Here is a 27305-nt window from a genome sequence, read left to right as displayed (position 1 = left end):
TGATACAAACCGAGAGGAAGATAATAAAAGGAAAGGGAGACGGTGACGAGACCAGGTAAGCACTCGTTAATACTGTCAGTGAAGGGGACAAGGTGACTGCACGAGGACCAGGTAGACGGACGGACAGTCGCAGGGAACAGGTTTGGGGGGCTCGCGTCCACGGCCACAAATATTTACCGTGCTAATTAGATAACGTAATGGAAGGGAGAATATTGTGAGTGGTGAATCGTAGCGCAGGGAATCAGGGAGGCTTGTTCAGGGCTTTGTGGAGCGGGAAAATAGAAAAGGCGAGCTGGACTTTGATAGTGTGTGGGGTGATGAAGCTCAGTGTCGCGTTAGAGTCAGGTCAGGACAGGCGTGCAGGATGGTGTGAAGGCGTGGTGAAAGTAAATACTGGTGCTTGTGAAGGGCGCTGGATGTGGGTCTTTTAATATATCACTGTGCTTGCTAGTGTTGGTGCTGGTATTATTATTATTATTATTATTATTATTATTATTATTATTATTATTATTATTATTATTATTATTATTATTATTATTATTATTATTATTATTATTATTATTATTATTATTATTATTATTATTATTATTGCTGTTGTTTCTTTATCAGTATCATTCATCCTTTATTTCAGTTTGTTGCAATTCATATTATCCTTTCGCTGATAAGTTACGGACAAAGCTATTATTTAAAACGTAAAACATATTCCCTGAGATAAATAGCGATGCGTACTACCAATTAAAAATACTTTCTTTTTTCGATGGCCAAAGTAATCCGCAATTTGTTATTAGTAAAGTTAATCATTACGTTTCATATCTTATAATCTTTGTTCATAGTCCATAATATAAATACCTTCTCTATGGGCGCCTCAAATATGCTAAGGACCAGTTTGAAATTATACTAATATTCTCCTGCTCTGCTAAACCCTTCGCGTTAATGTCCGTATCTGCAGCATCGCGTGTTATCAGCGTGAGGCCGCGACCCCGTGTCTGCAGACGGAGGCTCGACTCTGCGGCGCGCAACACGTGAGCGGCGGCCAGACAATGCCTCAACAACAATGGGAGGCGGCTAGGCGGCAGGGGCGTCGGCCTCTTGTGTGCTCGGCGCTTTCCCAGAAGTACATTTTTCTCACGCGAGACAGACGGACAGACGCGTGAATAGATAAAATGAGAGGCAATGATAGTGGCTCGTACTCGTTCACAGCCAAATGTGAACAAAACACCCATTCGTCCCCCCAAACATGTGTTAATAGCACAAAAACTGTGCTAGATCGGCGTCGCATGACCCTCCAAGACACCCCCAACAATTTATATTATGCAACTAGGGGTCTATAATGGAAAATGGTGAAAAGTAAAGATGGCGCCACTATAAACACTTGCCTGCGCCACAACGGGCTGGGGCCGACCATCAGGCCCTACTATGAAGGCCTACCGGCGCCACAGGCCAAGACGTAAAAAAAAAAAAGCTGACTTTGTTTATAATGCCATGTTGTAGGGTTCATCAGGGCTAACAAATGTTAATATACAATGTCATGTCTACAATGCATGGGTAGGCCAGGAAAATAACTTGAAGAGAACAACAACAACAACACTAAGAAGATGGACAATCTGTCGATCGGCGTCTGCGACTCCGATAAAAAATCTGTTGGCGTTGAAGCATAAAGATAGAAAATATAGAAACAGATAAGGAAAGTATCATCTGTTCAGTAAGGTCAGAAAAGAAATAATCAAAATTCTCCTTCAACGCAACGGGACTGATAATGATTGGTATTTATTCGTCTATTAGAGTCAAAACTGTACCAGTGCCATCGCCGTACATCCGTGTAATAGTTACTTACGTGTTAAACTGATTACCTGAGCGCCGGAGAACAGAAAGACAGTTCGCTCAGTAATACGCCTCTGATTGAATTCGTGGTGGTTTCTGGAATGACTCGCGAGCCTGTGATTACGTGTGATAGAACGAACCAACGTGCTCCTGCCGGGGAACAGGTTTGGAGTTACTGCAGACACGGAAGAACGGGAAGGGAGGGGACGAAACAAGACAATGAAGAAAAAAAAGACGAGGGGAGAGGAGGAGGAGAAGGAGGAGAAGGAGGAGTAGGTGGAGGAGGAAAAAGAGCTGGAGGAGGAAGAAGGAGAAGAAAGAGAGGAAGAAGCATAAAAGGAAGAAAGAAGAATAAGTAAAGGAAGAATAGGAAAGCAAGAAAAAGAACTGGAGGACGCCTAAAAGGAGAAATGCAAAATAGAAAAACATGAAGAGGACAAAGAAGAAGGGGAAGGCAAGGAAGAAGAATAGGAGGAAGAGAAAGATGATGAAGAGGAAGAACATGAAAAGGAGGAGGAAAAGGAAAAGGAAGAGGAACCAGAAAGAGTTCGAAAAATAGGAGGAGGAAAAGAAAATAAAGAAGCAAGAAAAAAAGGGGTCGAAAAATAGGAGGAGGACGAAAAAAAGAAAAGGGTGGAGCAGGAGGGTCAGGAAGAGCAGAGAAACTAGGTAGAAGAAAAAAAGAGGAGGAGGAGGAGGAGGAGGAGAGGAGGAGGAGGAGGTGTTGGTCTCATCCACTAAATACCTTACACACCACATCGCAAGAAACAGATGCCTTGGGAGAAGCGTTCGTGTAGCTACTTTGCAGAACGACTAATTATTTATTCATATATTTAACAACAATAAAAAAGACAGGCCAAGTATCATCAAGGCAAATTCAAGGTAACGTAACCCCTCTTAACGGCTTCTCTTAAAAGATGGAGAGATAAAAAAGAGTTATGAACAAATAATAATCCGTATTGGTTTTATTCAAAGTGACCTGAGGCTTTCTTCTTCCAAGCTATTACCCACCTCTTGTTATTCTTGTGCACCGGTCGCTGGGTGGGTCTTGCTTCTCCCGCGCGCCGCCAGCCAGCAGGGGCATGGGCAGACGGAGGCAAACAGCAGCCTGGCGTAACATAAAGAATGACTTGCGTATAGACTCTACTCTTCACCCGCAAACGCTACGTCAGAAAAGAAATAATTAAAGTGTAGCCGTTGGGTGCAGACATATTTCGTGTTTACCCTGCCCGCGCGGAGAGAGGAGGAAGCAAGGAAAGAAATCACAGTAACGAAATTAGGTTAAAGAGCCTCTCTCTCCGTTTGCAAATACATATTTTTTCTCCCTCTCCCGAGAAGACTGGACACAGCACCGTTCAAATGCCGCGGGTGTGCTCAGGCCAAACAGACACCAAACAAACACGAGGGAAAGGTTTAAAACGAAAGTCGACGCGGAGAATTTAATGCAGAAGGATGAGCGGGGCAACACAAACAGGGTCTCCGGCGCCCCAGTGTTGCGAAGAGGGAGTGTTTCAGGCCCGCCGGCGGCCATCCATCACCCTGGCAGCTTGGCACACAGCGGAGGGTTCCTGCCACCCACCGCTGCCCCCAACACCCACACCCACACACCCACACACCATCCACACCCACCTCCAGACACATTCTCCTCTTTGCCCTTCCTCTTCCTTCCTGTCTCCCTATCTTCTATTACCATTTTTACCCTTATCTTAGAGTCACCCCCACCCCCTACACCAGCGTCCACATCCAGACCCATCGCCAGACACATTCTCCTCTTGGCCCTTCCTCTTCCTTCCTGTCTCCCTGTCTTCTATTACCATTTTTATCCTTATCTTAGAGTCACCCCCACCCATCGCCAGACACATTCTCCTTTTCGCCCTTCTTCTTCCTTCCTGTCTCTCTCTCTCTCTTCTGTTAACTTCTACAGCCTTACCAGAGTCGCCCTCAACTCCCCCCCCCCCTCCCTATCCACCGCCCGGCAGCACCCTTGTTTCTTTTGGCTTCCTCCTTTCTCTCTGCCTCCGTCTCATTTTTTCCTTATTTGCCAACCTTCTCACCATAGACCTCGTCCTCGTTCGCGTCCTCCCTCCCGTTCTGTTTGTCTTATCTTCGCCGCCGTCGTCGTCTCCGTTTCCTCCACCACATTGTTCACATTCCATTTCATTCTCTTCGTTGCCTCCCTTTTTATTCGTTGTCTTCGTCCATTGTCACCTTCTTCAGCCATAATGCTTCTTGAGTATTCTTTTTGAGGATCTCCGTCCGTAGTTATCTATTACAATATCATCTTTCTCCTCTTCCTTCTATTCCTCCTCCTCCTCCTCCTCTCTCTCCTCTTCTTCCAGTTTAACAACTGAAGCGAGGCGACACGAAGGAAGGAATATGACGCAGCAAATTCCCTAAACGATCCTTTATAACTCGAGTCACATTTTTGTCCTGTGTAGGAACGCGTGTAGCTAACTGCTCAAACAAGATGAATTTTGTACGTACGTTGCGGTAGGAATACCTGATGTGGTAGCCATAACCGGAATTTTGGCAATATTTCATATCTGAATTCTTAGCTCACGGGGTATGAGAGTATTTACAAAACCGAGTTCACAAAAAACTGGAGTAATGTGTATTATTGAGAATACGCTCCCAGCAGTAAAATAGACAAACAGGATGCATAACATAACAGGAAGCAAACAACACTGCTCTATATGAGGAGATATATTCCATAGTACCAAGAGAAACATGCAGTAATCTTTAAAGGCTTTCAACCGTACTAAACTTGTCCGGGGCTTGATGATTACAGACCAAAAGGAGCGGGCTCATCGAAATGATGGAGAATTCATTCCTCATTGTTACTTAATTGACGCGAAAATAACATACTAGATATGGTGCCGGTGACCGACCCTAATCCCATACACGACAGTGAAGTCCGCGGGAGACTGACTGGTTGCGATCACCAATTGATACGTTTCAATATCGGTATTGTGAACAAATTCACTAACAATATATACATGATACTAGACTGCAGGAAAGTTAATTTCAATCTTGCATGTGGAATGTCGGCTCCCGCAGCTTAAGACTAACTTATTTAATAAGGACACTACAATCGACAACGGGTACAGAACGCCTTTAGGCATCCGCCAGTGGAACAGCCTTCCTGCAGAAATAAAAGTATAGGGAAAACGTTCAACTCCTTTGAAAATTCCATTGTCCGTTCCTTGTTGCTTCATAGAAGAACTGAACGGTTCCGAACGTATGTAGGCTACAACAAAAGTTTTAATCTGTTCTACATTGCACAGCGGTAGAAAGGCAGAGTTGGTTATGCGCTTCCCAGACGACCTCTTGTATCTCTATTGCTCATGCTTACTGCCTCTTACCCAGCGCTTCTTCTCGAACACAAGCTAAGCACAGCTATATAAAAATTATATTTGCAATACCAGTAGCTTGTGTTCAGTCTGGGCCGCCAGGGAGGAGGCAGTGACCACGAGTAGGTTAGAACCAAAATGGTGGCTTCCGAGCAAGGGGCCAAACTTTCCCTATCTCCGGCTCTGTTGCAAGGCGTTGAACTGCATGACGAATGAATTGTACAACTAAAAATCGCCTTGCCATATGCTAGCATGTTTTCTGTTGCCTGCTCTTGTATGTTTCCACGAATCTGTACTTCCTCCTCCATTCTCTCATTCCTTTCATCGCCCCACTCTTGTTATCTAAAACTTGTTCCTTCACACATTTTGTATACCTCCAAGAACGTACACAATCTCTCTCTCTCTCTCTTTCTCTCTCTCTCTCTCTCTCTCTCTCTCTCTCTCTCTCTCTCTCTCTCTCTCTCTCTCTCTCTCTCTCTCTCTCTCACGCGCGCGCGCACACACACACACACACACACACACACACACACACACACACACACACACACACACACACACACACAGTTTAGCCTCAGGCGTAATATTTTACAAAATTAGGCAGAAGAGACAAGTAATTGTTCTCTCTCGTGTGGAGTTCAGTCTGACTCTCGTCGTTCACCGACACCTTAGGGCCTTAGGTGTTCCAGCGAGAGAGAGAGAGAGAGAGAGAGAGAGAGAGAGAGAGAGAGAGAGAGAGAGAGAGAGAGAGAGAGAGAGAGAGAGAGAGACAGAGAGAGAGAGAGAGAGAAAGAGAGAGAGAGAGAGAGTATAGGAACCGAGCGCTCACTCCAGCCCCAGACAAGGGGTGACGTTAAACATGTTTACGACATTAACCATCTAATAAATATCAAATAAATATAGCAAATAAAATTCCCCTCGGAGTCCTTGCCCAATCAACCCGACCGTGATGGGCAATAAACATGCTTCTCTATAATAAGTGGATGTGTGGCTCGCGCTCTCTCCTCTCTTGTCCTTGGCGCATCAGGAACATCCAGAGACCGGCCGCGAGGCACTCCGTCCTTACCTGACTCAATCCCGCCGCGGAGAAAGAGAAAGAAAAATGAGAATGGAAAAGAGATGAAAGGAAACAGGTCATGGGGTGTGTGTTCTTCACAATAGCGATGTAAAGAGGTTAAATGAGAGAGAGAGAGAGAATGTGTGAGAGAGAGATGTTTTGGGTACGTATGCTAGAAAGGGACGTAACTAAAGGTATACCTGTAGATTCTGGCCAGGTAAATGCAGGTGTCAGCCCCGGGAAACAGTGCAAACAGTGTAGTTAATTTACTTTGCGTCAGCTCTGTTTGCTTGGGTCCTTGTCATTATTAGTGTTATTATATTTGTCCTTGCACACTCTCTCTCTCTCTCTCTCTCTCTCTCTCTCTCTCTCTCTCTCTCTCTCTCTCTCTCTCTCCCACACACACACACACAGCGCATCACCATATCACCTTCCAGTCTCCAATCACTAAGTCCACAGCCTCGTCTTCATTCCTGCAAGCTCTGTCTCTCTATCATTGGCGATTATGATGATTCTGACGGCTGTGGAAGGCGCATGGGAGCTGCTTACCTGTGGAGGGGCCGCGGAGCAAACACCCGTGGCCCGGAGTGAGGGAGACTGGCCATTAGCAGCTCGGCAAGATGTGTAGTTAAAGGTCATGATGGTTTTGATTATTCCACTTGATTCAGGATTATTTCTTTGGGTTTAGTTCATTTTTCATTCTTTTTCATGACTGGTGTTTTCTGTTTGCAAGTTCTGTTATGTGACGTTTTCATATTTATATCGTTTTTCTGTTGTTTCTGTCGTAAGTAACAAGTGCGGCATTGAGGAAGGAGGCAAGAACTGATGTGCTCGGGGAAAAATGGCATTCGTCTCACCTGTTATAATTATCAAGTTGTTATCTGGCGTTTTCGTATTTCTATTAGATTTCTGCTGTTGCCGTTGTAAGTAACATGTATGGCATTGAGTAACGACGCAAGAACTGATGAGCTTGACTTCAAATGACATTCGCCTCACCTCCAAGACCTTCCCAGTAACCAGACTTTTCCCGCACTCGCCTGCCAGTCGTCTTTCCTCATTGTCATATTCATTTCGTTCATCTCGCCGGCAGCAGCAGCCTCGGGAAGCTTTCTAACCCCCACTACATGAGGTTTGGGGCCTAAAGAGAACGCCAATGTATATTATAGTCAGGCGGGGCACCCGACAAACGGACATTCCCCCAGCATCATCTAGATTGGACGGGGCTCAAATCACCGAGAAGACATGTAATTGACGAGTAAGATGAAAGAGTCACCGGGCCAAGGGGTGAACCACATCCCTGTACATACGAATGTTACCGAAAGGAAGAGGAGAATTATATAGAATTACACTGGAATACAGACCGCTAATACCCAGTGGTCAAGACTTAAGTTTGTCTGCCCCTGGAGCGACCACATCGTTGACGGAGGGAGGGACGGAATCAAGCTGTTAAGATGCCGTGATGGTGTGATGCCGCGCTGGATGGCTGCTTGGAGGAGGAGGAAGAGGAGGAGGTGGAGGAGAAGGAGGAGGAGGAGGAGGAGGAGGAGAAGGAGGAGGGGAGAAGTTGATAGTCTGGATTATGTCTGGATGATTCTGTTAAGTGGTGAGGGAAGGTTCGAGTTTGTCAAAGTTAAGGAAAATTTGCAAATAAAGCGTTTTAGAAATATACACATTGATAAATATATACGTACAGAGGCAGATGAAAATAAAGAAAAATATGGGAAAGAAGAGAAAAGTAAAAAGGAAGAAAAGAGAGCAGCCTTCCTCCTTTCCTTCCCTCCACCGGCGGGCTCTTAATATGGACGTGGTGTGTGGCGTCCCGCGGGGTATGGTGATTGGACCCATTCTGTTCATTGTTTACATAGATTACTGGTGTGGCGGGCGGCGTGAGGGACCGCAGAGACCACTGATGCTGCCGGAGCTGCCATATACGCCGGCTGGAGACTCTGTTAGGCGTATCACAGGACCATAACGCCAGCTGGACGCCATCTCCTCGGAAGTCTCTTTAGGGTTTATATGAAGCAGTGAATGTCAGGTTATGTAATGCGTTGCTTCATGTTTACGGAAGGTGTGTTTGTGGCCTGCGTATGGTGCTGTGCTTGTTCGTGATCCTCGCTCATGGTGGCTCTTATTTTTCTTCTCTAACACGCTTCTTACACATGGGCTACTCTTCAGGCCACTACCGCCACTCGAGGCACAAAAACAGTCCCTCCGCCAAGTTTGTACCCGTCATTTGGTGATGTTAGGTGCGCCTATTAATGGACACAAGTCGGAGAATAATTAATGTGGAAACGAATAATTTTAGAGGTGCGTTTGGGTTGAGATGGATGGGCAAACGGTTCTACGTAGGCAATGTGATATGGATTGGCTTGTGTTGGAGAGTTCAAGAAAGACTTCTTGAAGATGGTTTGGTATTGCGAAGATGGATGACGAGTGGTTGACAAGAAAGAGACTGAGAGTGGGGTGAAGGGTGAAAGGAGAAGTAGACTAAGGACGCAGTGGATGAAATGAGAAAATATGAATGATAGTGAGAAAACGTGTATGTTCACTGACTGACGGAAGGACACGGTGAAATACGCCACATAAGGCGGAGCACTTTGAAATGGAGGAATATTTTTTGTACACACCCCGGGATTAAGGTATCAGGTGGAAGTGGAAATGAGGTCGTTACGTACGTTGGTTTTACGAGGAGGCTTGAATCTGCTCTATTTGTCTATTGTTTTGTGTGTGTATTTCACCGCGGCCTGATCACGAGTTAGATTCGCAATCGTCTGCAAGTACCCTGCCGATTAGAATAAGGCTCATTAGTCGATCTCTGGGTACTGCCAGGACCTCACACACCATTCACCTCATCCCCTTTGCTCAAGGAGGGACACTAACCATTCTTACTCAGTGGAAAAAAAAAACGGCCTGAGCAGGGCTGGAACCTCTGCCTTCAGCCCATCGCTTTAGCCAACTGAGCTATTGGTGTGTGTGTGTGTGTGTGTGTGTGTGTGTGTGTGTGTGTGTGTGTGTGTGTGTGTGTGTGTGTGTGTGTCGGTTTTTTATCCTTTGGTCTCATAGCATTAGTTGATCCATTATATTTTTATTTTTATTATTCTATTTTATTATTGTAAACTTACGGTACTCGTCTCATGCAAGTCTACGGAGATGTGGAGAACAAATCTAATGACATACTTCCGCTCGCACTTGTGTGTGTGTGTGTGTGTGTGTGTGTGTGTGTGTGTGTGTTCCTCAGTTCAGGGAAAGGGGGAAGTGGGGAGACAACACAGATTAAAATCTTAAGTAAAATGGAGAGTTCAATTTCTTATTGTATTTTTTCTCCAGCAGTAAGCAGGTATTCTCTTGCATCTTGTTCTCTTATCTCTTTGTTTTATTTATGCTGTCTTCAATTCGTTAAACATTTATTTTGATACGTTCCTACAATACTTTTTTTCCATCAGCTTATTCAGTTCTGATCCGTTTTATGAACACGTTCTCAATTATCTCACACACACACACACACACACACACACACACACACACACACACACACACACACACACACACACACACACACACACACACACACACACACACACACACACACACACACACACACACACACACACACACACACACACACACACACACACACACACACACACACACACACACACACACACACACACACACACACACACACACACACACACACACACACACACACACACACACACACACACACACACACACACACACACACACACACACACACATACACACACACATACACATACCCTTGGTGAAACTATATGAATATATAGTAAATTTAAAGGAAAGTATGATAAAATCATATAAAATGCGGGAGATTACGAGCTTAACTCACTCGTGTGAAAACATTGATAGGAAAAAACAGGAACACACACACACACACACACACACACACACACACACACACACACACACACACACACACACACGCCATCTGCCTCAAATGTCTGCCGCCGCCGCCGCCCACACGCCAACCAAGAACGGCGCCGCTCAACCACTGGATTATGATAAGGGCAGACGTATTGGGCGCCGCGCTGAGAGCCGAGGAGGGACCGAAGGGAAGGCGCTGACCGGCGAGCCTTCCCGGGGTGACACGAGACTCGTTTCCTATTAGCTGCTAGACGCGGCGAGGTGTTGGCTGCGACGCGGCGCTCACTCTTATACCATAGACATCTTGCTGCTCGTAATCCTCCTCATCGTAACATTATTCCTTCTCTCTCTCCTCGATCCCATTTCTCTTTTTTTTTGCCCTTTCCTCTTTCTCATTTCATTTCTTTTTCTGCAGTCTCTCTCCTTTCCTTCCTCTTTTCTTGCTCCTTCTTTTCTCTCTTTTCCTCATTTCGTACCTTTTTCACGTCTCTCCATTCCCTCCTCCTTTTCCTCATTTGCTCCCTTTCCTCCAGCCTCTCTCCTTTCCCTCATCGTTGTTGTTGTTGTTTTTTATTGTTCCTCTCTCCTTCTTTTTTCTGCTGGTTATCTTTCTCATTTCGTTCTTTTCCTTCAATATCTCTTCTCTCCCTCATCGTTTTTTTTTTCTTGTCCCTCTTTTTTTTCTCGTTTTGTTCTTTTTTTTCTGCAGACTCTCCTCTCCCTCCTCGTTTTGTTATTGTTTCTCTCTCTTTTTCTGCTGCTTCTCTTTCGTATTTTGTTCCCTTTTCTCCAGTATTTCTCCTTTCTCCTCGTTTTTCTTGTTCTCTCTCTCTCTCTCTCTCTCTCTCTCTCTCTCTCTTCTTAATTTGTTCCTTGTTCTCCTTCGTAATTTCCTCATTTCTCTATTCTCGTCTTTGCACTTGTCATCCTCCTAATCGTAATATTTATCCTCTCTTTCCTCCCCTTCTCGCTTTCTCCTCTTATCTGTCGTTCCTCTCCCATTTTTGTTGAATTTTCTCCTCCTTAATCTCTCTCTTTTTTCCTTCCTCGTAATCGTTCTCTTCGAACCTCTCATATTTTTCTTGGTCGGTGCATTCTCTCCTCATTCTTCTTCACTATGTTTATTACCGTTTTCCTTGCTCATATCCTGTTTTTGTTCTCATTATCTTTCTCCTAAAAACTCTTCGACTCTCTATATCTTTTCTTCTTCTTCTTGTTCTTGTTTTTTCTTCTTGTTCTTGTTGTTCTTGTTCTTTTTGTTCTTGTTTCCTCTTCTTCTTCACCTTCATCTTCTTTTTTTTTCTTCTTCTTCATCTTCATCTTCATCTTCCTTTTCCTCTTCTTCCTCTTCCTATTCTATTTCTTTTCCTCTCCTTCTTCTTCTTTTTCTTCTTCTTCTTCTCTTTTCCTTTTTTCTTTTCCTTTTCTGTTCTACATCTACTACTCTTTACTTTCTTTGCCTTCTCCTACTTCTACCACTTCTGCTTCTATATCTTGCTTTTCTACATCATCTTCATCTTTTCCTTCCTAGTCCTCATCCTCCTAATTTCCTTTTTTTTTCTTTTTTTTTTTACGTCTCCGCCTATTGCGCCGGTAGGCTTGCTTGAGGGGCCCCAGCCCGTCATGGCGCAGGCAATTATTTATAGTGGCGCCATAGTGCTCTTCACCTTGTCACAGAGAAAACTGATTCTAGCATTTTTCTTCAAACTTTTAAGGCCAGGCTGAATATTGTTTTAAAAGTTCATCCGTGTAAAGTCAGATTTATGGGGCCGTAAAATGTTATACAAGCTGGCATGCAGAGTTTTCATTTTGCTGTGGTTTACCCTTACTACTTTACTGATAGCGATAAGGATGTGTGTGTGTGTGTGTGTGTGTGTGTGTGTGTGTGTGTGTGTGTGTGTGTGTGTGCGTGTGTGTGTGTGTGTGTGTTTACTCGAAAGAGCTACGATGCTATACAGATAATTCACGTGTTATGCTGTTTGTGATAAAGTGATCGTGATAACAAACTCTCTCCGAAGGCCGCGCGTGTGTGTGTGTGTGTGTGTGTGTGTGTGTGTGTGTGTGTGTGTGTGTGTGTGTGTTTGTGTGTGTGTGTGTGTGTGTGTGTGTTTACGTAAAATAATCACAGTCTATACGTTTAATGGATTCGTATCAGTCAAAACGCCTAAAAGTTCTATATTAAAGGAGCAAAAAACGAAAACCCATTTGCTATCTCCTCCTTTCGCCAGGGAACCCAGGACGTTACTAAGAGCATCGACATTCATTGAAAAAAAGAGCTCTTAGGAAGCCTCACAACAGGAATGGCCTTGCACGGCGCCGGTACCTCAAACAAAAGATTTTAATGTATTTCCGTCTATATATGGCTGCTTATGGTTCTCTGTATCGGTTTCGTAGAGGAGTGTCGCCGACCTGAACACCTCCATGCCTATGAAAAGTAAATGCATAAAGTGGTTCTCGTCGTTTTCCATACAGGGCTCAGGTCCTTTTTACGGTCCCGCTGTCATTAACTTCGGGTCAGGTCGGACACGTCTGAACTCTTGCAAAGCTCATTGATAAAGGGATCTAATAGGGGTCGTATCATAAAACATACCGTCGCCCAAGAACACATACTTGACAAGGCTTTCGTAGGAGTTGCATGCATTTCCAGGAGTAGTTTTATGACCCTGGTGTTAGTTTGACCCTTCCTCTGTACCGTGAACGTAAAGAAACACTCATTAGAACCCGACTGACCCCTTCTTTGACCTTTAGAAATAGTTGATGTGAGAAGCGAAACTGTCTTATAATCCCAACCCTTTTGTGTACTTTCCGTCATTGACTATATTGGTTCCTTTAGTAATCGTGCGCATCATCATCCTACGGTTAGGTTAGCTATGTTTTATGACTTTCGTTAGGCCAGGTTAATACCATCACCCCTCTTTTGGCTGCTCTTTGCTTTTTACTTTTCTGGTAGCGGCGAGTAGCGGGCTTTTTTCTTGTACTCTTTTTGTTGCCCTTGAGCCGCGTCCTTTGATGTAAAAAAAAAATCGGTTAGAACTTGACGGTAGTGAATAGATGAATAACTTACTGATTACTTGATAGATTGTTGAATTATTGTTTGATCGATGTTGCTAATTTGTGTCAGAGTAGGAGATGTAGTAATTGTAGACATTTGTTTTCAATGTGAAAGTTTGGGAGTGTTTTCTTCCGTCAGTCGTGGCAGAAATACCTGATTCCTGAAGCGTTCCATGTTTTGTCTATTGTTTCTGCTGTCAGAGTAGCCTTTATATTTTCTATTATCCCTCTACTCACTCTTCCTGCTGCCACATACAATAGGAGAGGGTGTTAATCTTGCACCACAGCATCCTTCAAAAATTTAATAAAGCAAGAAGAAAGTACAACCCACAGACAGCCACGGCAATCTTCACGGTGGGTGTTGTCCCTCTCCGCTCCTCCGTCCATCCATCCATCTCGCACTCCGTCACTCCATCCTTCTATTACTCACCCCATCCATCCATCCCGCCGTCACTCCCTCACTCGTATCAGGAGTCCACCGCCCATCGCTTCCACACTCCATCCGTCTGCCCAACGCGGTGCCCGGGCTGGGTATGCAAAGCACGTGTGTGTACGGCGAGGCGGGGAATGCGGCGCCCGCCCCGGCCTGCCTCGGAGGCGCGGGAACAGATGAGTAATTATACCCAGTACACGGATACACATGTATGATACATTTATAGAAGAAAACATAGATAGATCCTTAAGTATGTATACATACATGTGCGAATATAAAGTGCATGAATACGTGCGTCAATATGTACATACATATATGAATACACTACACACGTACATATACATCCGTACAAGCATGCATATATCACATATATATATATATATATATATATATATATATATATATATATATATATATATATATATATATATATATATATATATATATATATATATATATATATGTGTCTATACACACACACACACACACACACACACACACACACACACACACACACACACATTGTATAAACACATATATGTATACATACTTACGGAAGTACACAAATATTTATAAAAGAAATTGCTAGGTATAAAACTAACACCAAACACATACACATAATTATACACAAGAACGAATACATCATATAAAGAAGATATAGACATACGATCAAAATCAATACATTTATTAACACCCACACGTAGACGCCAACACACGCATCTCTCTTCCATGTTTGCACTCATTAGCCAGCTGCGCCCCTGCCTCACCTGGCCCTGCCTCACCTGGCCCTGCCTCACCTGGCCCTGCCTCACCTGGCCCTGCCTCACCTGGCCCTGCCTCACCTGGCCTTGCCTCATTTGGCCCTGCCTCATTTGGCCGTGCCTCACCTGGCCCTGCCTCACCTGGCCCTGCCTCATTTGGCCCTGCCTCACCTGGCCCTGCCTCACCTGGCCCTGCCTCATTTGGCCATGCCTCATTTGGCCCTGCCTCACCTGGCCCTGCCTCACCTGGCCCTGCCTCACCTGGCCCTGCCTCATTTGGCCATGCCTCATTTGGCCCTGCCTCACCTGGCCCTGCCTTATTTTGCCCTGCCTCACTTGGCCCTGCCTCACCTGGCCCTGCCTCACCTGGCCCTGCCTCACCTGGCCCTGCCTCATTTTGCCCTGCCTCACCTGGCCCTGCCTCATTTTGCCCTGCCTCACCTGGCCCTGCCTCATTTTGCCCTGCCTCACCTGGCCCTGCCTCACCTGGACCAGCCTCACCTGGACCAGCTTGCCGCGCCGCGCCTCGCCCTGAGTAGTGAGCGGCGCCGATGATGCCGATAGACTTAATCCCCAATTAGGCCCGTGGGTGGAGGGGGCGGCCAGGTGAGAGCACACACCTGCCATACATTTCATCCCAACACGCTGCTCTTACAGGTTCATTTTGGCTACACTGATTTCAAGGCAGATACACGGGACACACACACACACACACACACACACACACACACACACACACACACACACACACACACACACACACACACACACACACACACACACACACACACACACACACACACACACCTGTTCTTGTCTCCTCACATGCCAGCCTCATAAATCGTATACATTATACAAAATATAATTCCATGTTGGTCAGTCTCATTGCCATAGGGACGTCCATTCCTCCTCCCCTCCTACCCCTTCACCCCCCCTTCGACCCGCCCTCCTCTCTCCTTCTTCACTCCCTCAACAACATCAATTACAGAGGCTAATGAGGGTGGACCAAGAGGCGCGCACCTGTTACCCGTGTTGGATGGGTTTAAAGTTTGCGTCGTGTGACAGTAAACAGACAGAGGGAGACAGATAAAAGCAGAAATAGGGAGACCACCGGACGGGGAGACACACCACGGACATTACTCATACGGAACACAAACAGACACACGAATTTGCATGCAGATTAGTAGACAAACAGGCATACAGACAGAGAGAGGTAGATAGACATGCAGACTAGTGGACAGACACTGACAGGAGGGCCACGAAGAGAGGTAGACAGGTTACTGACATGAAGAGGGTGTAGTGTAGATTATCTAAGGCAGATGGTTAGTTAATCTGAATTATTACGTCAGTGCAGGTGAGTTAGATTGAACCTCTCTCTCTGTGTGTGTGTGTGTGTGTGTGTGTGTGTGTGTGTGTGTGTGTGTGTGTGTGTGTGTGTGTGTGTTGTGTAGCATATTGCTTTGTAGAGAATAAACAGACAAAATTAACATCACATTATTTTATCCCAGGCACATCCCCCCCTCCCTCCCTCCCCCCCTCTCACCCATCCATTCCCTCATCCCTGCGTTCATTCGTCCATCGTTCACTCCGTCCATCCATCGTCCCCGGTTCGTGCCGAGGAACATCTGATACCCGCCAATGGACTTCTGGGTAACAATATACATCAGGCCGCCCATCACTCACTCACTCATAATTCTCTGCCTCAGTACACCGCCTCGTCTTTAAATACCACTCCTTCTCCCCTTTGTCTTCCTGCTCTTCCTGCTCCTTATATTTTTTTCCGCTTCTGCTTCATCTATCACTTCTCCTTCTCCCCTTTGTATTCCTGTTTCTCCTTCTCCTTATATTTTTTTCCGCCTCTGCTTCATCTATCTTTTCTTCTTCTCCCCTTCTCCTGCTTCTTTTTGTTGTGTTTTTCCTTTTTGCTACGTCTACATTTTCTCCTTCTCTTCGTACTTCTGGTTTTCATGCTTCATCTCTTCCTTTGGCGTTCTCTTCGTTTCCCTCTCATTAATATATTTTCTTTCTTGTTCTCTTCTTCCTCTACCTGCTTTCCTTCTACTTGCTTTCCTTTTATCTCCTGCTCGTTCTTGTCCTCCTCGTCCTTCTCCTCCTCCTCCATGCATGCTTCTTCCTCAAAGCATCTCTTTTTATTCTCTATTTTATCGCCATCTCGCAACCTTTTTCCTCTCCCTTATTCTTCGTTCTCATAAATCATATTTCAATACAAGTTCTAGATCTTATTCCTCCTCTCGTCTTATGCGTCTCTGTTTTGTCTTCGTCATCTTTCTTCGTACTTCATCTTTTTATTTCATTTACCAACGTTTTTTTTTCCCCTTCCTATCCAATTTTGGGACTAGAAACAGTAACCATACGAACAACATGCGTAGGAAGCTTCTGCAGGTCATAAATAGGGTATCGGATCTTGGGATCACTATCAGCAGTGAACTAAAACATAGAAAACACAGTACGTCTGCCTGTAAAAAGCTAATATTACTTACTGGTTCTCCGCAAATAATTTTGAATGTACGGAATATACCAGGAGTTAGTCGTTGGCGAGATCACACTGAGAGGACGCACCTCAGTTTAGGACCCACAATTACGAGAATAGCATGGAATTACTCGAAAGTGTTCAGCGACGCGCCGTGAAATTGATACCGTCCTTGAGAGCACAGCCGTACAAAGAGCGATTCATGCGACTCAGACTGTATATGCTGGAAAAGAAGCGACTGCGGGGGGGGGCGATTTGATGCAAGTCCTTAAGTGCCTGGTCAAGTAACATCAATCACTCAGGTAATCTTACCCCTAAACTAATCCGATAACAAGGAATAACGGTCAAACGATTCACGCGATGCGATGCGATATGCAGATAGTGCCCTGAGTTTTGTTTTTCCTCGAACCTAATTTATTCGTCACTGTAACAACTTCCCAGCAGAAACAGTGCTAAAACAGTAAGTTCATTTAAGAATCTCCTCAACCGTTCCCTTGTCAAGACAGGAGTGAACTCAACTTTCCCGTGCGTTCGAACAGGAAGAGCTTGATTTTGTACAAGTGCTTGGACGAAGAAATGAAACTGTCCATGCAGATAGCTACTTCATATGCCAACACGTTATTTGCTGTTTGCTCTTACATTTTTCCATGCTTCCTCCTCTTCCTCTTGTTCCTCCTCGTCCTCTCCTCTTCTACCGCATCTTTCTCTTCCTCTTCCTATCTTCGGCCAGGTGTTAGCCGTGGCCCCGCCCCTCACCATCTCCCGCTACCATCATAATTACCACGATGCTGAGATTAAGCTTTCTCTCTCTCTCTCTCTCTCTCTCTCTCTCTCTCTCTCTCTCTCTCTCTCTCTCTCTCTCTCTCTCTCTCTCTCTCTCTCTCTCTCTCTCTCTCTCTCTCTCTCTCTCTCTCTCTCTCTCTCTCTCTCTCTCTCTCTCTCTCTCTCTCTCTCTCTCTCTCTCTCTCTCTCTCTCTCTCTCTCTCTCTCTCTCTCTCTCTCTCTCTCTCTCTCTCTCTCTCTCACCATCTCTCTCTCTCTCTCTCTCTCTCTCTCTCTCTCTCTCTCTCATTACCTCTTACTTTTCCATTTACTCTCATTTCCTTTCGCACATTTTCCTTTCTTCTTTTCTCTCCCAGCAATTATTCTTTTTCTTTCTTTTCCTTGAGCAGATTTTCACTTCCTTGTCTGCATTTTCTCTTTTTCCTTTAGCATATTCGACACTTTTTATATAATTTTGTCGTTTCCCTTTGGTATGCGTTGCTCTCTCTTTCATTTTCTTCATCATTATCATATTTATCATTATCACCATCAAAACCATCACCAAAACCTACAGTCAGTCTCCCCTCTCCCTTCCTTTATCATTATCCTCCATATTTCTCCCGCATGGGTATTTCTATTCATTCAATCTCTTTTCTCTTGCATCTTTTCGCCTCCATCCTCCTCCTTCATCTTCTCGCCTTTCTATACTTTTCTTGTGCTTCTCTTATTTTTTCTTTTTTTTCTGCTACGTCTTCGGCTTCACCATTTTTTTTTCTCCTTGTTCTCGCTTTTGTTCTAGTTCCTGTCCTTCTTCACTTGCTCCTCCTCTAAAGCTCATTTTAGAGGAGATCTGTTTTTTGTTTTCTTTGCCTTATACGTTTTCTTCATAGTCATCTTTTTTTTCTTGTTCTCGTTCTTGTTTTTGTTCTTCGTCTTCTTCGTCTTCTTCCTGTTCTCTTCCTCTTCTTGCTTTCTACATACAGTTCATTTCCAGTTAGAGGAACATAGAAACTTTCACTAAGAGGTTCGCGAGAAGGTTAGAAACGCTGTCTTGGTTCATTTACCTGATTCTTATAAAGCTTCGATACGTTTGGGATGACGGTGATGGCGGTGATGGTGGTAGGGAGAGAGCGGTGGAGAGAGAGAGTGTGTGTGGTAGTAAGGTAGTGGAGATTGCCAGTGGTGGTGGTGGTGGTGATAGTGGTAGTGATAATGGTGATGGTATGGTGGTGGGGATGGGAATAGAGTGGTATATGTAGTGGTTTTGGCGATGATGAGGGAGAAGGTAGTGGTGGTGGTAGTGGTTGAGATTGTTTGTGAGTTGATGGTGGTTGTAACGATGATGGTGGTGGTGGTGGTGGTAGTGTTCTTGGTGGTGGTGGCTGTAATGGTGGTGATGGTGGTTCGTTTGAAAAAAGCTCTTCAAGATATTAACAGTAGTTCTTTAGGTTGCTTATAAAATCTTCTAACTCAGTGGGATAAACCAAGCTCTTCCAGTCCTTTTCTTCCTCCTCCCTCCCTCCTCCCCCTCGCCGTCATCACTCACCCGTCAGACTGGCAAAAACTAGAGCAATTCTTCTTGGGACGTCGTAAGGATTTTGATGGAGGAGAGAAAGAGGAGGACGTGAAAAGAAGAGAAGGATGGGGAGGAGAAGGAGTAGTAATAGTAGGAGTAGTAGTAATAGTAGTAGGAGGAGGAGGAGGAAGGAAAAGAAGAGAGAAAGAGAGGAGAGAGAGAGAGAGAGAGAGAGAGAGAGAGAGAGAGAGAGAGAGAGAGAGAGAGAGAGAGAGAGAGAGAGAGAGAGAGAGAGAGAGAGAGAGAGAGAGAGAATGAATGAATAATGAAAGAGAAATAGATAAAGAGAAAGGTACAACACTTACTAAGCCATCATCATCATCATTATAAATTTAGTTCACTTCAACGGCAATAAAAACACCTGTAATAAAAAACGGAATCACACACACACATCATGAATCACACCACTAGCATCATCATCATTATCATCATCATCATCATCATCATCATCAGTAGGAGCAAGAACTAGGAGAATCACACTAATCGTACACCTTAACCCAACCTAACATAAGACCCTTTGAGGATGTGGCAAGGCAACAAGAACGCAACACGAGGCCTTAAATCATTCCCCCAACTGCACAATTAACCACCGTGCTAATTAATGCAGTCAGAACCCACCCCTCGCGCCCTTGAGTCAACCTGTGTGTACTGAGGGAGGGAGGGAGTGGAGGCGAGGAGGGAGGTGATCAGCGGCGCGGTATGATGGATGGGAGGCTCGTGGTATTGACAATCCATAATGAGCCTGAGCTGTTCCAACAACACTCCCGTCCGATGAAAGGTTGAGTACCAAAGGTGTTTTATTCCTTGCAGAGAGGTTTGAAAAGGTGGTGGGGAGAGAGAGAGAGAGAGAGAGAGAGAGAGAGAGAGAGAGAGAGAGAGAGAGAGAGAGTGAGAGTGAGAGAGAGAGGAATAAGGAGTGAGTTGAAGAACTGTACTGCTCACATTAGGTTTGCAGGCAGCCCCTCCCTCTTATCCACTAAGTATATAACCTAGCCAATGCACAAGCAAGCCGCAGCCCCTCTCCAGACCAGACGGCATGTGATTGGTGGATGCTGGGAAAGCTGAATTCTTATTGGTGGGTCCTGCGCTGATGGGAGTGGGGCCTATTTTCGAGGTTAATGTGAAGAAGGGATACGCATTGGGAATAATAGGGGAAAGAGAGAAGAGACAGATGGAAGACGAGAGGATAGATAGAAATGTGACAGGGTAAAACACCGAAGAATTCCTGGCTGATGAGTATGAAAATAAACTGGAAGAATAAATTGGAAGGATGGAGAATGGAAGAAAAACAGGGCGAAGTGGGGGAAAGAAAATTACGTGGTATGTGGATAGACTGATAAACTGGATGACAGAACTAGGTGAAGAGGGATGGGAAGAGGGAGAGCAAAAGAATAGATGATAAAAAGACTGGATGATGTAAATAAAATAAGATAGGGAAGGATAGGGAGGAACCAGAGTGATAAAGAGAGAATAAGTTTAGAAGAGACACAAAAAGGAAGGGAGAGAAAAATTGAGCTGAAGTGAGACAAGAAGAGAAGAGGGAGGTGAAGGAGTAAGGGAAGGAGTAAGGGACGGGGGATGAGAGATGAGGCATGTGAGGTTGTCAGTGTCTGAGTGGTATGTCCGGTATGAGGGGCAATGTGAGATTAGTGCGAAACTTTATACATTTTCATCATGCCGCGAGGAGCCGAGAGGACCTGGCTGCTCGGCGGGAAGGTAAGGCAACAGGTGTTTGGGCCCGAGGGAACGAAGGAGTTAGCAAAATGATACATAATGCTGTCCTGCTTTCGGAATGAATGTACTTGGTGGAATGTCTGAACCTCTTGAGTGGATGTGGAGTGGATGAGGTGGTTGAGGGATTTCTGGAGTTCATGTGGCGAAAAGGTGTTTGAAAAGGTGTTAGGTGGTAATGGTTCCCTTGAGGTTTCTTTTATTATTATTCTTTTTTTTTATATCCTCATTTGTTGTAAAAAAAAAATTAAAAAAAATGTGTGGTTTATGGGATGAGAGAGAAAATAATGTGTCAAGATTCTCCTTCCTCTTCCCTCTTATTTTTTTTTCTCTCATTCTTTCTCTTCACTCCTTTATTCCCTCTCTCATTCTCTCTTGCCCTCATTTTTTCTTATTTTCTTTCTTGTTGTTTCTCACTCTCTTATTCATTCTCTCTCTCTCTCTCTCTCTCTCTCTCTCTCTCTCTCTCTCTCTCTCTCTCTCTCTCTCTCTCTCTCTCTCTCTCTCTCTCTCTCTCTCTCTCATTTTTTTTCTCTTATTCTCTCATTCTTTCTTCCTTTTCCCTCTCCCTCTCTTATTTTCTCAAGTCTCATTTCTCTCTTTTTACTTTCTCCTGTTATCTCTCTCATTCTCTTTCGTATCCTCCTTTTCCCTCATTATCTCTTTCCATCATTATTTATCTCATTTTCTCTCTTATTTTTTCTCCCCGTTCTTTCTCTCCTATTCGCTCTCCCTCTCTTATTTTCTCTTTCCTCTCATCTCTTGTTCTCTTTCTCTTGTTTTCTCTCTCTCGTTCTCATTCTTATGTTCTCCTTCTCTCATTCCCTTTCCGTCTCTCTCTCACTTTTTTTTTCTCTCTCTCTCTCTCTCAACACTCGTAGAAACCCTGCCTGGGCTCTGAGTGATGTTCAGGCATGCAGAGTTTTTGCGGGCGGTGGCGGCGGTGGTGGTGGTGGAGCAGTTCTTACGAGTTTCATAAGATATACAAACACCCAAAAGGAAGCAAAGTAAAAAAAAATAATAGTGATGAAACTGGTCTGGCAGGGAAGAGGAGGGAGGCTGGTGGTGGTGGTTGTGGTGGTGGTGGTGCTCTTCGCGGTATGAACGATCGCTTTGGAAATTTTTCACCGACAATTTGTTTTTGCGTCAACTTTTATCTTTTTCTCTGTGGTACTACGACGGTCGGCAGGTAATTGGATTTGTTCGGGAGGAGTGTACAGGTGTGGAGGGCGTGGAGCTCCTGGTGGTGGTGGTGGTGGTGATAGCTCAGACAAGTTATTCAGGTGGTTGTTTTGGTGAAGTCACTCGTGTTGTGTCGTGCTCCCGTCGGGCGGTGGGCAGGCGGGCGGGGCCAGTCTGTCGCTGGGCGCTTTACCACCAAGTTACGATGTCTTCCCGTATGTTAATCCGAATTTCTAAGCAAGGAAGACTCTGTGTGGGCCTAGGAGGGTGTTGCGGCCTGACAGGAGCTCTTGTACATCGGTGTTGGGGAGATGCTTGTATCTTCATGGCAATTTTTTTTTCAATGTGTGTGCCAAACCTTTGTGTACCTTGACTGATTAAGTAAGTAGTTCAGTGGAGTGGGAAAAATAAGGTGTAGTACGCAAAGGAGACAGAGAAAGGAAACTCACAAGAACACAAGAATACTACATGAGGCAAATCGGCCTGCACGTGATAGTCCTTAAGGAGAAGTTCTTGACTAACTCTTCCAACGAACTACCAGGTGTAGGCCGACAAGAGTTATCCAAGAGATTAAAAAGCTACTGCACAGAGGAAGATTAAAGTATCTTAATTTACATTCTTGGCAAAGACTTACACAGCGAGTAATTTAATCACTTTGCAGTTTATATCTTTGTCAAGAATGTAAATTAACCAATATTAATATCTCTGGGCGGTATCTTTCTAGTCCCATGGATAATTTTTGTCATTCTTTCCCATACTAACTCGAGGGAGGCATGTCCTTTCATAGCAGGAGTACCAAAACTTTGCAACATGATCACGGAGGGGTACAAACCGGTGCTAAATACTTGATGGTGATTTCCACGCCCCTGCTACTAACGCTTCTTGAAATATAGTCCAACACTGCTAACGAGGCTACCGACGCTAATGCGGAGATTTGTGTGTCCCAGAACCGATCTCGCACGCACACTCATATCACCTTCGCAGTTCAGATAACTAAAACTATATTATTCAATTCATTGTTACTAAGGGGATACTATTTCTGCATATAAAACGCTGCATTTGTCGATGCTGAACTGAATCATCCATTTACTAGACCACTGGTGCAGGCCGTAGAGGTACCCCTGTAAATGCCTCCGCGTCGATGTCTGATCGAATTAGTTGATTTTTTTTGCGTGTGTCATCATCAAACTTGCTGATATCACTTATACCATAATCCAGATCGTTGATATAAATGACAAACAGCAATGAGTCCAATACTAGTCCCTGTTGGGCACCACGAGTAACGCCCAACCTGATTTTACATAGTTTATTTAAACTCTTTATCCTGTCACTAAGCCACGCCCTGATCCACCTCAAACGCACATAGCTCTTAGGCACTGCGTTCACGTCACTCCTTGGAAAAGTTCTGCTGTGTCTCTTCATTTTCAGAATTTTCCAAGACTCCCAGATAAAGCTGTGGGACGCTGAAGACCTTCAGCTCCTCATCGCAGTGTTCTCCGTCTGTAGGACCTGAAGCTTCCTCACGTATTAAGCGGCGAAGCTCACTGTAAATGCCACTCTTAGTCATTCTTAGTTACCAGCAGTAAGCTAATAAAATATACTAAAAAGAGATTCAAGGACACATTCGCTCGCTCCAAATGACTGAAGGTAGCCACATCTATATATAATAATATATTGAATAGAGAAAAGTGTTTATAAAAAGGAGTGAATGTTAGATGCCACGGTAGATGTATTAACATGATTGATCGACGCGTGAAGAAATGTGACTTGGCGCTTCATCCGGTGCGGTTATTAACAGAAACAGATGGAATTTAAAGGGTGTACGTTAAATCACCTTGGCCTATGTTACATATCGATACCCAGTACAAGCCTCAAAGGCTTGTAAAGAGCATCAATATTCTTGCGCGGTGTTGCATGTACTCTCCGCGTCACCATTCCCAGTTCCATTTTCTCCCATGAAATTTGCGTCAGCACAGTTCCTCCTTTCCATCAATAAATGCATCATCTCATGTCCTCCTTCTCGTGCACATCCGTGTCAGCTCAAGTCTCTCTCCCATGTAAGATCCGCCTTAACACAGCTCACTTTTCCCATGCGCCTGTTTATAGCCCGCACGCGGGGGAAGATGAACACCTGGAACAAGAAATTAGGAAACAAGGAACAAAAAAATAATGATTCGTCTTTTTCAAGCAGACTTGCAGATATTACTGACTTGCGTCATTAGCTCGGTAGCATCCGGGTTCGCACCGTTTACTTCGCCATGTACCCGGTATCTGGCGCACCCTCGCGTGGGAAGATAACCATCTGGCAAAAAAAGTCAACAGATTACACAAGACCTGCATCAGATAAGTCTTTAAAATACTATGTTCAGGATTTATCATGGATTATCAAGTAACATTTTGTGTACATTACCGAAGTGTTATATTTGAAGACGTCGAAGCAGCACTGAATAGAGTTTAAGTTCGGTATTATAAGATACTTTCGCTTCTCACATCAGCTATTTCTAAAGGCCAAAGAGGAGATCAGTCAGGTTCTAATGAGTGTTTCTTGAGGATCACGGTACAGCAGAAGGGTCACACTACCACCAGGGTCATAAAACTACCCCTGGAAATGCCCACAACTCTTAGGAAAGCCTTGGCAAATAGGTGTTTTTGGGCGGAGAAATGTTTTATAATACCACTCTAAGCCTCGCAATGGTGTAGCGAGGCGGTGTGGTTGTTAATCTATACACTGAATCAAAGGTCTTGGTGCTGCCCAGTTTGTGTTTTGATGCACTGCCCCGTTGCGTGGAGCACTATAGCATGCGTGCAGTGTCTGGCATATCATCCAAGACTCTTTTCCTTTTTGTCGGAGGTGACGACGAAGTAATTAGGGAGCTTCGAAGAATTCTAATGTAGCGAATAGTGATTGTTTTTGTACAGCAACGGAGGCAGCTCAAGGGCGAAAATAAATGCATTAACAACAGAAAAAAAGCTCGCTAGACGCTGCTCCTAACAAAGGTAGAAAGAACGAGAGGCCAAAAGAGAGGTCAATTTATAATGGCAAGTGTGTTAATGTACTTTTAGAAATTGACTGAAATTAATGATTCTTTTTTTTTTTCAGATCGCTCACAATGTTGCGGGAATGTCTGGCACGCCTCAGAGTCCTTGCCTTCATCGTTTTCCTTCCCAGTCCTCTGTCCTTTCCTTCCAAGACATCTTCCTTCCTTCATATCCTTCCATGTTCACGTCACTCCTTTGCCTCTCTTCCATGCCCTCTTCATTTTCCTTCCCAGGCCTCCTCTTGACATCCCTCTTTCATTCATCTTCTTTCATTCATATCCTTCCATGCTCTTTTTCTTCATGTTTTTCATTCATATCCCTCCTTCAATGTTGCCTCTCTTCCTTGCCCTGTTCATTTTCCTTCCCAGTCCTCTCCATGACATCCCTCTTTTATTCATATCCTTTCATTTTCTTTAATTCATCCTCTTTCATTCATTACCTTCCTTGTTCACATCAGTCCTTTGCTTCTCTTGCATATCCCCTTCTCATCTCAGTTCCTTTTCTCATATTGATAGCTATTATTTTTCCATCGTCTTCCCCCTCACGTCTTAGGTACTATTTTGCCTCTACCTTTTTCCGATATCTCCTTCGTCTCCTACTCTCTTTAGTGACAACCATCTCTAATAGCTCTCATCTAATCGTCCACTAACTCTACCTTCTTTGCTTGACTCTTTTCATCCCCTATCTGTCTCTCCTGACCTCCCTCCTTACCTGTCCTCCTCTGCCCCGCCACTGCCCCATCATCTTCGACTCGGCCCAACAGCATCTCGGCATCTATTCAAGGTAAACACTGACAAGTATTAGATATTTGTGATTTGTTACTCTTGTCACCTTCTTTTATTGCAGATTAATAGGTTATAACTTAAAATGAGGTCAGTTAAGCCCTTGAAACGACAGGAAACCAAGAAAGTCATTGGAACGCATTAATTCTTTGGTATGTGTTTCATGGTTTTCTGGGTTTATTTTCATACCTCCGCAGGAAGTCTTCAGTGCTATAAGTATGGTTTGTGCTCTCTGTCATCGCCAATTATGGAGCTTATATTTTTAGTTTCTGCTGAATTTTCTGTTTTATCTCTTGTGGTTCTGTTTTTTGTTGATACACCATCTTTGGCCGACGGCTCACCTCATACCTGCCTAGAAAGATAACTTGTGCAGACCCAACCCGTACTGTCTTCTATATAATCCTGCCGCTGTCCCTGAAGAGAAATATGCACAATATCTGTTTTCTGCCTGTACTAACAAACGGTTCAGAAACCCGACACCTCTTGCAATGTTCATAAATAAAACTAAAAAGTGTGCGAAGAGAAATGAAGAGTAATTGCTGGGTTAGGAAGCAAGCATCACGAATAACATGGACATGCTGAAGATAATCTAAAGGATAAAGGTTAAATTAAACAGAAGAAATTTATATACTTGCCCAGGTCATACCATGTGCAGAACTGACCACACATCGGGTCAGCTAGAGAGTTTATGTAACTGTTCCTATTACCTTGGAAATCATTCTGAGTTATTACTATTGTTATCATTTGGATTGTCATCTACTACAATTACTATTATGATTATTACTTGCTTATCATGCATTACTATTACTTTTTGTTATGACTCCAGTAATCGCAGTCCTTATCAGTTTTGAAAAGGATCTTCGTCTGCTAACGTCACTGAGGGATTGCAAATCTTCATATTGGTATTAAGCAAATCGCTACAAATTTAAGCAATAAACAGTTTGTTTTTTACATTATTGAAGGAGAAAATTAATAGTCTGTGGAGTTCGTAATCGAGAAATAATATTACCTCTACTAATATTACTATTAATTAGTATTGCAGTAGCAAAATTGTAAATAGTAACATTATTAATAGTGAAAAAAACTGAAATCATCTATTACTATTGTTTATCGCTCTTAATCTATGTATGGAACTAACAATAGAAGAATAAACAATGTAACAAAGTGGCAACTCAGGAAATATAAGCGGCCGGGCAGACAGAGAACTAGACGGACAGACGGAATTAGAACATTGCGGTGGTAGGATTGAGCAGGGTGACTAGACGGCGCGAGATGGATGATATTGGGAAGACCTTAGTAATGCAATATACTGGCCGCTCCTGCTGATATTATTCCCTTTCTCTGCTATATATTGCGTTTGCTGAATTAC

General features: G+C 44.2%; 1 long non-coding RNA gene across 1 annotated transcript in view; it reads left to right on the top strand.

Moving 5' to 3' along the window:
• Nucleotides 1-27305, top strand: part of LOC126987899 (uncharacterized) — a 380175-nt gene that overhangs the window by 111924 nt on the left and 240946 nt on the right. Inside the window, exon 5 of the long non-coding RNA XR_007741271.1 lies at nucleotides 25216-25937. This is a non-coding gene — a long non-coding RNA (uncharacterized LOC126987899). The remainder of the gene's footprint in view (nucleotides 1-25215; nucleotides 25938-27305) is intronic.

This window comes from Eriocheir sinensis, chromosome 67 (assembly GCF_024679095.1).
Source record: "Eriocheir sinensis breed Jianghai 21 chromosome 67, ASM2467909v1, whole genome shotgun sequence".
Taxonomy (NCBI): Eukaryota; Metazoa; Arthropoda; class Malacostraca; order Decapoda; family Varunidae; genus Eriocheir; species Eriocheir sinensis.
This window is presented reverse-complemented; position numbering and strand designations above follow the sequence as displayed.